The 12,063-nt window shown below is 41.2% G+C and overlaps 1 protein-coding gene and 1 long non-coding RNA gene across 3 annotated transcripts in view; one reads left to right on the forward strand and one right to left on the reverse strand.

Annotated features, from left to right (window-relative positions):
• LOC136435748 (HAUS augmin-like complex subunit 7) overlaps positions 1-12,063 on the reverse strand; it is a 120,032-nt gene that overhangs the window by 87,578 nt on the left and 20,391 nt on the right. The window lies entirely within an intron of this gene.
• LOC136435750 (uncharacterized) lies at positions 4,679-7,432 on the forward strand. Its single transcript, XR_010755897.1, has 3 exons — positions 4,679-4,823; positions 5,123-5,294; positions 6,962-7,432. It is a non-coding gene; the product is annotated as an uncharacterized lncRNA (long non-coding RNA).

The raw sequence follows: 12,063 nt of genomic DNA on the forward strand, positions 1-12,063 counted from the left end.
TAATTTGCATAACTAATGTACAACACCATATCTCATCTAATTGGAAAATTATAGGACTGTCAATATGATACTTAGTATGCAGGTAGCTTAGATAGAGATATACATAATGAAGTGCAAATTATGCTAATTGTGACTTTATTTGCATAGCTAATGATGAAAATCTACTTGTTTTCCATTATCAGACTCAAATACATGTTACATATGTAGTTTATGGAAAGTGGAGCATCAGCAGATACCAATTATGCAAATAAATTCCTAATTTGCATAATTCATGCAAAACACCATTATTCATCTAATTGGAAAATTATAGGACTGTCAATATTGCAACATGTGTAAGTTAGATAAAGGTGTTTATGACCAAGCATGTATGATGCAAATGTGTAAGTCCTTTGCATGAATAGGATTGTTCATGGAGATATGAGGTCGTGGAACTCTTGTTGCTACTGTACTGAACAGATGGCCTTTAGCTAATAAACTAAATTAGGCAGGTGAACTTGGAACTCATAATATGATAGCTAACAAGCTAGTGCATCTTCTAAAAGTTTTCTTCTTTACTGCTACTGTACCGAACAGATGGCTTTTAGCTAATAAACTAAATTAGGCAGGTGAAGTTGGAACTCATAATATGATAGCTAACAATCCAGTGCATCTTGTAAAAGTTTTAAAATTCACCTGCCGGATGTTATTTACCTCCCGCAGGGACACTAATTGAATACAAAACACTACGATCTCAAGATTTCCGTCTTATAGCTACTGTACAGTACAGATGGCTTTTAGCTAATAAACGAAACTAGGCTGGTGAACTTGGAAGGCATAATATAATAGCTAACAACCTAGTGTATCTTCTAAAAGTTTTGCAATTTACCTGCCGGATTTAATTTACCACCCACAGGGACAATAATTGAATACAAAAAAAATACGAATGTACGATCTCATGATTTCCGCTTTATAGAAACTGTACTGAACAGATGGCTTTTAGCTAATAAACGAATATGTAAAACGGGTATACCGTTACTAAACTAAATTAGGCAGGTAAAATTGAAAGGTCTACTTTGATTGCCAACGACCTAAACTGTCTTTTAAACTTTTTAAATCTTACCTGCCGGATCTCATTCGCCCCCCTTTGGGTCACTAATGAAGTAAGAGAGTGTAGGATTTTAAACTTCCCGCCTCAGTTGAATATGTAAAGCGGGACCCGGTATACTGTAAGTAAACTAGATTAGGCAGGTAAACTTTAAAGGTATACTTTGATTGAAAACAACTTAAACTGCCTGGTGAAAGTTTCAAATCTTACCTGCCAGATCTTAATAGCCCCCCATGGGGACACTTATGAAGTAAGAGAGTGTAGGATTTTTAACTTCCCGCCTCAGTTGAATAATTTATGTAAACGGGTATACTTTTACTAAACTAAATTAGGCAGGTAAACTTGAAAGGTATTCTTTGATTGATTACAGCCTAAACTGTCTTTTAAACGTTTTAAATCTTACTTGCCAGATCTAATTTGCCCCCATGGGGACACTAATGAAGTAGGAGAAGGTAGGATTTTTAACTTCCCGCCTCAGTTAAATACGTAAAACGGGTATACTTTTACTAAACTAAATGAGGCAGGTTAACTTGAAAGGTATACTTTGATTGATAACAGCCTAAACTGACTTTTAAACGTTTTAAATCTTACCTGCCGGATCTAATTTGCCCCCCATGGGGACACTGATGAAGTAGGAGAAGGTAGGATTTTGAACTTCCCGCCTCAGTTAAATACGTAAAACGGGTATACTTTTACTAAACTAAATGAGGCAGGTAAACTTGAAAGGTATACTTTGATTGATAACAGCCTGAACTGTCTTTTAAACGTTTTAAACCTTACCTGCCGGATCTAAATTGCCCCCAATGGGGACACTGATGAAGTAGGAGAAGGTAGGATTTTAAACTTCCTGCTCAATTGAAAATGTAAAGCGGGTATGTTACTAAACTAAATTAGGCAGGTTAATTCTAAAGATATACTTTGATTGCCAACAATCTAAACTGTCTTTTAAACGTTTCAAATCTTACCTGCCAGATCTTGATAGCCTCCCATGGGGACACTAATGAAGTAAGAGAGTGTAGGATTTTTAACTTCCCGCCTCAATTGAAAATGTAAAGCGGATATACTGTTAATAAACTAAATTAGGCAGATAAACTTGAAAGGTATACTTTGATAACCAACAACCTAAACTGTCTTTATAACGTTTCAAATCTTACCTACCAGATCCTAATAGCCCGCCATGGGGACACTAATGAAGTAAGAGAGTGTAGGATTTTAAACTTCCCTCCTCAGTTGAATATGTAAAACGGGTATACTGTTATTAAACTAAATGAGGCAGGTAAACTTGAAAGGTATACTTTGATTGCCGACAATCTAAACTGTCCTTGAAACGTTAAATCTTACCTGACGGATCTAATTTGCCCCCAATGGGGACACTAATGAAATATGAGAAGGTAGGATCTTAAACTTCCCGCCTCAGTTGAAAATGTAAAGCGGGTATATTGTTACTAAACTAAATTAGGCAGGTTAATTCGAAAGGTATACTTTGATTGCTAACAGCCTAAACTGTCTTTTAAACGTTTCAAATCTTACCTGCCGGATCTAAATTGCCTCCCATGGGGACACAAATGAAGTAAAGGAGTGTAGGATTTTAAACTTCCCGCCTCAATTGAATATGTAAAGCGGGTATACTGTTACTAAACTAAATTGGGCATGTTTACTTGAAAGGTTTACTTTGATTGCCAACAACCTAAACTGTCTTTTAAACGTTTCAAATCTTACCTGCCGGATCTTGATAGCCTCCCATGGGGACACTAATGAAGTAAGAGAGTGAAGGATTTTTAACTTCCCACCTCAATTGAAAATGTAAAGTGGGTATACTGCTACTAAACTAAATTAGGCAGATAAACTTGAAAGGTATACTTTGATACCCAACAACCTAAACTGTCTTTTAAACGTTTCAAATCTTGCCTGCTGGTTCTTAATTGCCCCCCATGGGGACAATTATGAAGTAAGAGAGTGTAGAAATTAAAACTAACCGCCTCAATTGTTTTGTATTCAATTAGTGTCCCTGCGGGAGGTAAATGAAATCCGGCAGGTAACTTTTAAAACTTTTAGAAGATGCACATTGCAAGATTGTTAGCTATCATATTATGCCTTCCAAGTTCACCTGCCTAGTTTCCTTCATTAGCTAAAAGCCATCTGTACAGCACAGTAGCTATAAAGCGGAAATCCTGAGTTCGTAGTCTCTTGTATTGAATTAGTGTCCCTGTGGGAGGTTAATTAAATTCGGCAAGTAAATTTGGAAACTTTTAGAAAATGCACAAGATTGTTAGCTATCAAAAGATGCCTTCCAAGTTCACATGCCTAATTTAGTTTATTAGCTAAAAGCCATCTTCAGTATAGTAGCAATAAAGCGGAAATCCTGAGTTCGTAGTCTCTTGTATTCAATTATTATCCCTGTGGGAGGTTAATCAAATCCGGCTGGTAAATTTTAAAACTTATTGAAGATGCACAAGATTGTTAGCTATCATATTATGCCTTCCAAGTTCACATGCCTAATTTAGTTTATTAGCTAAAAGCCATCTGTTCAGTACAGTAGCAATAAAAGCGGAAATCCTGAGTTCGTAGTCTCTTGTATTGAATTAGTGTCCCTGTGGGAGGTTAATTAAATTCGGCAAGTAAATTTTAAAACTTGTAGATGATGCACTTGAATGTTAGCTATAAAATTATGCCTTCCAAGTTCACCTGCTTAATTCAGTTTATTAGCTAAAAGCCATCTGTTCAGTAAAGTAGCTATACGGAGCGGAAATCCTGAGTTCGTAGTCTCTTGTAATCAATTATTATCCCTGTGGGAGGTTAATTCAATCCGGCAGGTAAATTTGGAAACTTTAAGAAGATGCACTAGATCATTAGCTATCATATTATGCCTCCCAAGTTTACCTGCCTAATTTAGTTTATTAGCTAAAAGATATCTGTTCAGTACAGTAGCTATAAAGCGAAAATCTTGATATTGTAGTCTCTTGCACTCAATTATTGTCCCTATTCCCACTGCAAACTGATTGGATCAGACTAATGAGTTCACCTGAACATACCTTATAAGTACAGGAGAGACAGACTACCCACTGTCACTTCAGCGGATTAATCCCCCACAACCGGAGGTGCGAGACTTGGATCCCTCGCTTAGGAGAGCTTGATGTAGAAAGACTGGACTTTGACGAAGCTCTTTTTCTTTCGGTTGCTCCTTTGTGAAAGGGGAAAGTTGAAGGTTGGACTAAGATTTTCATGCTTTTTTCGGACGATGTTTAGCGTTTTGGTGACAGAATGTCAGTAGCGGGGTGATTTGTATTTCTATACCTTGAGTTGACGCAAGGGGCACATGTTTTATTCCTAGTGAGCTAGTTTGGGGGGCGGCTTTCTGTAGTGACTTATGGTTGTCTACCGACTTGGTGGTCGGCCACGGCTTTGGTCGAGTACTTGGGAAGCTGCTGCTAATAACAGTGCTTAAATATTTGTACCTTCAATTATAGTAGACTGCAGGTATTTGGACCACGGCAGGGAGGCATGCAGCCAAGGAATTTGGGCGCGACGGCAGACCAGGTGCTGGGTGATGACGCTAATTTGCTGGAGAACAGCACAATAGGTGATGCACGTGCAGCGGACACACCAGGTGCTGCGTGACAGCGCTAACTGGTGTGGGGAACAGCAGAACACTTCGGTGGTTTCTTCCGGTGCACCGCGGGCGTCTGTGAGAGGGCATTTCTCTCGCCAGGGAGAGATTAGACTTCGGTACAGGGTGAAGGTTGGAAGGCTGCTTTTATAGTGCTTTAAGTGGTGAAATTTGGAATTTTGCGATTTGTCATGTTGACGTTTTTGTGACTGTTGATTTGTCGTTAAGGTGTGGCAACAGCCACGCGCACTTTGTGTAATTAGGTTTTAAGTTTGGCTTTGGCCTGGGGAAAGGCTCGCTATCATGATCTCGGGTTGTTCTGCCGGCATGGTATGTGAGTTGGACTCTGGTGTGGAAGTCCTATATATATAGAGTTTGAAGAGAAGCTCGAGAATAACCATCACGTTAATTTGACGCATTTTCTGTCCTAGTATGGTGAGACAACTATCAGTTTGTTGGCTGGAGCAAGGAGGACAGAAGTGATGGACAGCGTCGTGACATCCACAGAACCAGCAGGCATAACCTCGGCTGGACCCGGAGTCGCAACTCACTGCCAGTGCCGCCCGCCATTGCTGATGGCCCGGGAACAGTGACAGATGTGTGGTTTGTCTTTTTGGAATATTCTATTGTTCATATTGCATTTCCATGTGTATTTCTGTTGCTCGTGCGGAATATAGTATATAGATTTGCGGACGTGGTATTGATGTAAACTGTGTTTGCGGTCATTTTAATGGACGCTAAGCATACGTGAAATTTGTTTGTCATGTTGTCGTGGTATTCGGCCACGTTTTATGTGAGGAGTAGATGAACTACACAGGTGTACGGTTTGTCGTTGTGGACTATTTTGTCGTTTATATTGCATTAACGTGTGGATTTTTGTTTGCTCGTGCGGAATATAGTATGTAGATTCGTTGACGAGGTATTGATGTAAATTGTGTTTGCGGTACGATAAGCATTCGTGAAATTTGTGGGGCATGTTGTCGTGGTATTCGGCCACGGTGAACGTGAGAAGTACATGAACTACACTGTTCGGTTGGTCGTTTTGGATCAAGTATTTTTATGTTCATATTATTTAAAAGGAAAACAAAAATTGACGTGTTGACGTCTGTTTGGCGTTTGTGGAATATACTATATAGTATGTAGATTCGTTTACGAGTTATTGATATAAAGTGTGTTTTCGGTCATGTGTTGTAAGCGATGAGCATTCGTGAAATTTCTGAGGCGTGTATTGTGGTATTCGGCCACGTTGAGGCGCAGAGAAACTTGGCGACATGCGCGGCTTGTACACGTGGTATTCGGCCACGTTCTATGTGAGGCATGCCTACGTGGTATTCGGCCACGTTCTAGGTGAGGCATGCCTACGTGGTATTCGGCCACGTTCTAGGTGAGACATGTCTATGTGGTATTCGGCCACGTTCTATGTGAGACATGCTTACGTGGTATTCGGCCACGTTCTAAGTGAGGCATGCCTACGTGGTATTCGGCCACGTTCTATGTGAGGCTTGCCTACGTGGTATTCGGCCACGTTCTAGGTGAGACACGTCTATGTGGTATTTGGCCACCTTTTATGTGAGGTGTAGATGAATTGTGCGGCATGTGAGGCATGGTCACGTGATTTGGTTCTATGTGAGGCGTATATTGTAGATGAACGTGTAGGTATGTGAGTATGTTCACGTGGTGTTTTGAGTCGGCCAGGTACTATGTGAGGTGTAGATGAACGTGAGTATATATGAGGCATGTACATTTATGTATTTATTTTTGGCCAGGGCATACGCCAGACGTAGAAGAGCGTGGTGACATGTAAGGCATTGTACATATGGTTATTCAAATGTATGTCACGTGCCCACTTAGTATTTGGCCATGTTATACGATGGAAGATAAACCTGAAAACATACGAGGCTGGCATTTGTAGTAGTTGACCACGTTCTACGTCATTAGAGGACAGGGTCGAAAGAATAAGGGACATGTACACTGGAGATTTTTATCAACATTTATGCCCTGCTGGATCAGTAGACGGAGGTAATGCACGATATCTTAGATGCCATAGACTTACATGGTCATGCTTGGATCATGAGTGTGTTATCGGTAAGGAAGGCCGAGGTCTTTGGCGATATGACTGGTGGCATAGGTTAACCCCTAGAGACGGCGGCGGCAGTGTGGGTATGCTCCTGCTAAAACACATCAGCAACATCTGGTTGTCTTCCATTCAGGAGCACGTCGTTGTGTTCAGTTCAGTCGGTGACAGGTGACGTTTTTTTTTCCCGATTCAGAAACCGATCTTGATAAACCTGGTGGTTCGTTCGTCACTTGTGACGAGGACCGCTGCCATCCATCGGTTGGCTGTGGTATATGTGTCGCATGAGTCCTCATGTAGTTTTAAAGTTCTATACTGGTCCTGAACCTCTGACCACAGTGTTCACATTGGATCAGAGACGTGCTCTGTGTGAGGTTGACTACCCGTTCCTTTCTGGTTTTCCTTTTCTGCTGGGCGGCAGCTTTCTAAGCTTAGCTTTTTTACGTGTAATGGCGTCATCACAGACTGCATGTTGCCACAGTTGTAGTTTACTTATGGGTATACCGGTTATATAGATAGATACAGAGACATACCTCAAGACATCGGGAAACGTATATATAGTAGTCATTTTTGGGTTTGTTGTAGGTACTTAGATTGTGTTCATGTACATATATGGTTAACTATGGGCCAGTGAGTGCCCGAAACAAATAAATGATAATAGATACATTTGTTGGTGTGTGTTTTGTTTTGTTTGTCTGTCAGTTTTGTAATCTGCTATTAAAGACCCCAGTAAAACTATATAGATACAGGATAATGTACACAATGGGCTTCAGTATGCGTCTGGCAGCCGTACAGTGCACATCAGTGGAGGCCTGGCTGAGACAGTTTGCCATGTACAAGTTACTCGTCAAGTCATGTTTGAAATCTACAGACAACAGATAAGAAATTGAAGTATGGCTTCACATAAAGAAGTTAGCTTGAAGAACAGTCAGCCAAGAAATAAAGGAATAACAACACTGGCTTACGATTTAGTTTGAGACATTGGCTAGCAGTACAAATGTATATGTACTGTTCTACAGAGCTCCAGTCTAATTCCTGGGTACTCCAACAAGTAGACGAAAAACTCCCCTAAAAGCAAAAGTCATATTTCTAGACACACCAAGGCTAATGTGGGGAAGACAATGGAAATTTAGATCCATTTACTAGTAGTAGTTACTCTAACACAACGTTGACAGGGTTGATTTAAAAGTTTGAAAATTTGAACAAGGTTGACTTCCCCAAAACTGAAAGTTGTAGATAGTATTGTCTTGATTATCCAAGGGATCTTATCTGATTGAAACTTCCTTGGATTATGTGACTTTTTGATGGAGATCTAAGTCATTCTGCATGGTTTGATAATGTTCCTAGCAAAACCAGTACAGAAAAATTTTGAATTCTCGGACAGTTATAATGGTAATCTGTCCTTGCCATTGTTCTAGGCTGGCAGACGATGTAATCCTTTTATGAATTTATGTGGTTATGGGGGCCAATTCACCCCTCACTACTGCTGGGCATCTCACAGGAGGAGCACTCCTTTTACGAGTTGCCCTGGGTAAGGAACCCAGTGGTTTAAGACTGGAAAACGCCCAACATTGGAGAAGCCACATGCGGAAATGTAAATGCTGCTGCAGGGTGGTGGATTGGTTTTACCGCTGGGTCATCGACTTCATCTATGGGGAAACGTTGTAATGCATCTGAAATGTAAGGTCAAGTGTGTGAATAGGTCTATAGGACGGTAAGGGATATAACATTCAATGTATTAAGTTTCCAGCTGTGCTATTAGTCTCTACCAGACTAACTACGCCGGCTATTGGGAGGACACTTGCCGGGGGATTTTAACCAGCAAGGGTAACATTCGCAGGCATAGTTCAATATGGGACCCTCTCTCCGTAGCCGACTCCCTTCATACAATTGACTCTATTTGGCCAATTTCTACTATTTTCTCAGCGACCCGCGGAGACTGGTAGAGGCTATTGTGCTATGCTTTGTTCAGAGTAGACACGGGATGAGAATGGGAACATTGGGGAAGAAAGGGTTAAGGAAGGGGATAAGAACAGGGATGAGAATGGGATGAGAGTGGGATGAGAGTGGGGAGAAGATGAGAGGATAAGTAAAAGGAACGGTTGTGTCATAAAGAATCCCCAAATTATCGTGCTGGCAGATATTGGAGAATGGCAGCTTGATAGAGGACGTACTTGATAAATGTACATGGTGATCCATGAAGGATGTCAGATATAATGTTGATATAATATAGGGACAAGGGAGGAGCATGGGGCGCGACGAAGGCGTGGACCCCATAACTCATATGGATGATCCAAGAAGTGCGCAGTGGGTATAGGTTACTATTCCCACTGCAAACTGATTGGATCAGACTAATGAGTTCACCTGAACATACCTTATAAGTACAGGACTCAGGAGAGACAGACTACCCACTGTCACTTCAGCTGATTCATCCAACACTTACCGAGGGAGCGTGACGGAGACTGATCCAAAGGATAGGGGAATGGGAAGGGGAGGAAAAATGAAGACGTAATTTTGGAGACGGCGCGAACTGTTTTCCCCACCCACCCTCTATGATAATATGTTAAAGTAACGTGACTGGTCAGGATCTGTTGCGCGACTTCGGCGTGGACCCCACAACTCATATGGATGATCCAAGAAGTGCGCAGTGGGTATAGGTTACTGTGGGAGGTAAATAAAATCTGGCAGGTAAACTTTGAAACTTTTAGAAGATGCATTGCATTGTTAGGTATTAAATTGAGCCTTCCAAGCTCACCTGCCTAATTTAGTTTATTAGCTAAAAGCCATCTGTTCAGTACAGTAGCTATAGAGCGGAAATCCTGAGTTCTTAGTCTCTTGTAATCAATTAGTGTCCCTGTGGGAGGTTAATTAAATCCGGCAGGTAAATTTGGAAACTTTTAGAAGATGTACTAGATTGTTAGCTATCATATTATGCCTTCCAAGTTCACCTGCCTAATCTAGTTTATTAGCTAAAAGCCATCTGTTCAGTACAGTAGCTATAAGACGGAAATCTTGAGATTGTAGTCTCTTGTACTCAATTACTGTCCCTGTGGGAGGTAAATTAAATCTGGCAGGTAAACTTTGAAACTTTTAGAAAATGCACTGCATTGTTAGCTATTAAATTGAGCCTTTTAAGTTCACCTGCCTAATTTAGTTTATTTGCAGATCGCTGTGTGATCTATACCACAGCAAAAAAAAACGGAAATCTTGAGATTGTAGTCTCTTGTACTCAATTAGTGGCCTTGTGGGAGGTAAATCAAATCCGGCATGTAAATTTTAAAACTTTTTGAAGATGCACTATACTGTTAGCTATCATATTGTGCCATTCAAGTTCACCTGCCAATCTTTGTCTAGGTGCCAAAAGCCATTTGTTCTGTATATTATAATACTGTATTAGCAGTAAAGTCTTTACCTGATTACGCAATCATTACTGAGGGAGTTAATTAAATCCCGCAGGTAAATTTGGACACGTTCACTTGAGTTTCTCTAAAAAAGTGGTAGCCACAATTACCAGGCTTTTAAGTTTAAGTGCAATTCACACGATTTCCAGTAGGTGTCGCTCTGATGGTTATTTGTTGTTGTTTTTCTGTGTTTTTTCCCATATAAAGTAACCTGACTTTCAAAGTATAGACCCGAGTCTTCACGGAAGAGATCTTATATCTACTTGTCCACATTCACGGCGAAAAACCCGATGAATCAAATAAATAAGCAAATATAGTGAGTATCGGTGCATCCAAATCAGCTGCTAATTTTCCTATAGCTGAATCGGCTGCTGGAATCGGCTGCCGAAAGGGCTGCTAACTTCAGGTCGGTTACTCGGCAAGCCTGTCAAAGGAATGTGAGGAAGCTGCAGTTTCAGAGGACATGAAATTGGCAGCGAACTGATTCACTGAGAACAGGCTTCTACAGAACCAAACTGGAAGAGGCCAAAGATGACCCTAGGTCACTCTGGAAAACACTGAATGGTATGCTGGGTAAAGGCCGAAGTCAGCCAACTTGTGCAGTCAAACAGGATGGTGTTTACCTAACCAAAGCAGAAGACATAGCGGAGTACTTCAATCATTTCTTCACTCAAAAAGTAAAATCGCTGCGAAATGGGCTAAACTCACAGATGAACGACAAGCATGGGCTTCAGCTACACTAAAGAAAATGTCCTTGAAGGCAGTCCTTGCTTCCGACGACATTTATACAGTCTAGTACCGTTTCCCAGTGGACTGCTTTCAAACTGTCAATGAATGATTGTTGCCTGTAGTTTTTGTAGTTCCTGTATTCACGTGACCGAAAACCACCGACCTCTACCCCAGCTTTGGCACACGTTAGTATGAGATTGTGGTCAGACGGACCCCAAGCCACACTATGACTTGACCTGTGCCAGTCTGGATTCGAAACAAATATGTTGTCGATGCACGTTGCTGGGACTGCTGTTATACGTGTTGGTTGCAATATGAGAGGGACCAGTTGACACAGACTCATAAGAAATTCCAGAGATGTTGATTCTTGTGTTGATTTGTTTAAATCCACATTGAAGTCCCCCATGATCATCACATCGGCATTTTCTTTTTCAGCTGTTACACTGAAATCATGCACAAATGATTCAGCTGCGTCCCTCCATGTACATCCAGAGTTAGGTGGGTGGTAAATGCACGCGAGCAGCGTCTTTCGTGACTTTTCAGGTTTAACCTCCACACAATACACTTCAAGGTCAGTATGCTCCAGGTCTGGACGATACTCCGAGGGGATTGTCCGTTTAACATAGACACCTGCACCTCCCCCGTGTCTGTCTGTCTCTCCTGTATAAGGTATATCCACTGACTTCCAATACGGAGCTGGGGATATTCTCCGACAGTCTTGTTTCATTAAGACCTAGCACATGTATCCTTGATCCCCCCAGAAGTGTTGTATTTCTTCGAGGTGTCTCATTAGTGAAACCACATTGTAAAAAGCATAGACAACGCCCTTTCTCCAGGTGTGCAATCCCTCCGTGCCAGGCCCGGGGTTTATCTCCACGTCTCCACACACGGCAATTGCACAGTTCAGGGAACAGTTTTTTAGTCCATAGTTTTGCATCATATAAGTTTTGAGACCGGCTGTTTGGATTGGGCTTGTAGGCCATATCTGTTTATCTGTTTATGTAATCACTTTGTCTCCAATTGAGTGTCTAGGCTTTTTGGCTTTTCCATCATGGCATACAATGTACAAGTAATGTCAACACAAACCACACTGTCCAACTGTTTACGTTACTGCTTAACATGATTTCGTGACGTACAGAAATGCACCTAACCTGATACCCTGTGCAGC

The sequence above is a fragment of the Branchiostoma lanceolatum genome, chromosome 5 (genome assembly GCF_035083965.1).
Source record: "Branchiostoma lanceolatum isolate klBraLanc5 chromosome 5, klBraLanc5.hap2, whole genome shotgun sequence".
NCBI classification, from domain to species: domain Eukaryota; kingdom Metazoa; phylum Chordata; class Leptocardii; order Amphioxiformes; family Branchiostomatidae; genus Branchiostoma; species Branchiostoma lanceolatum.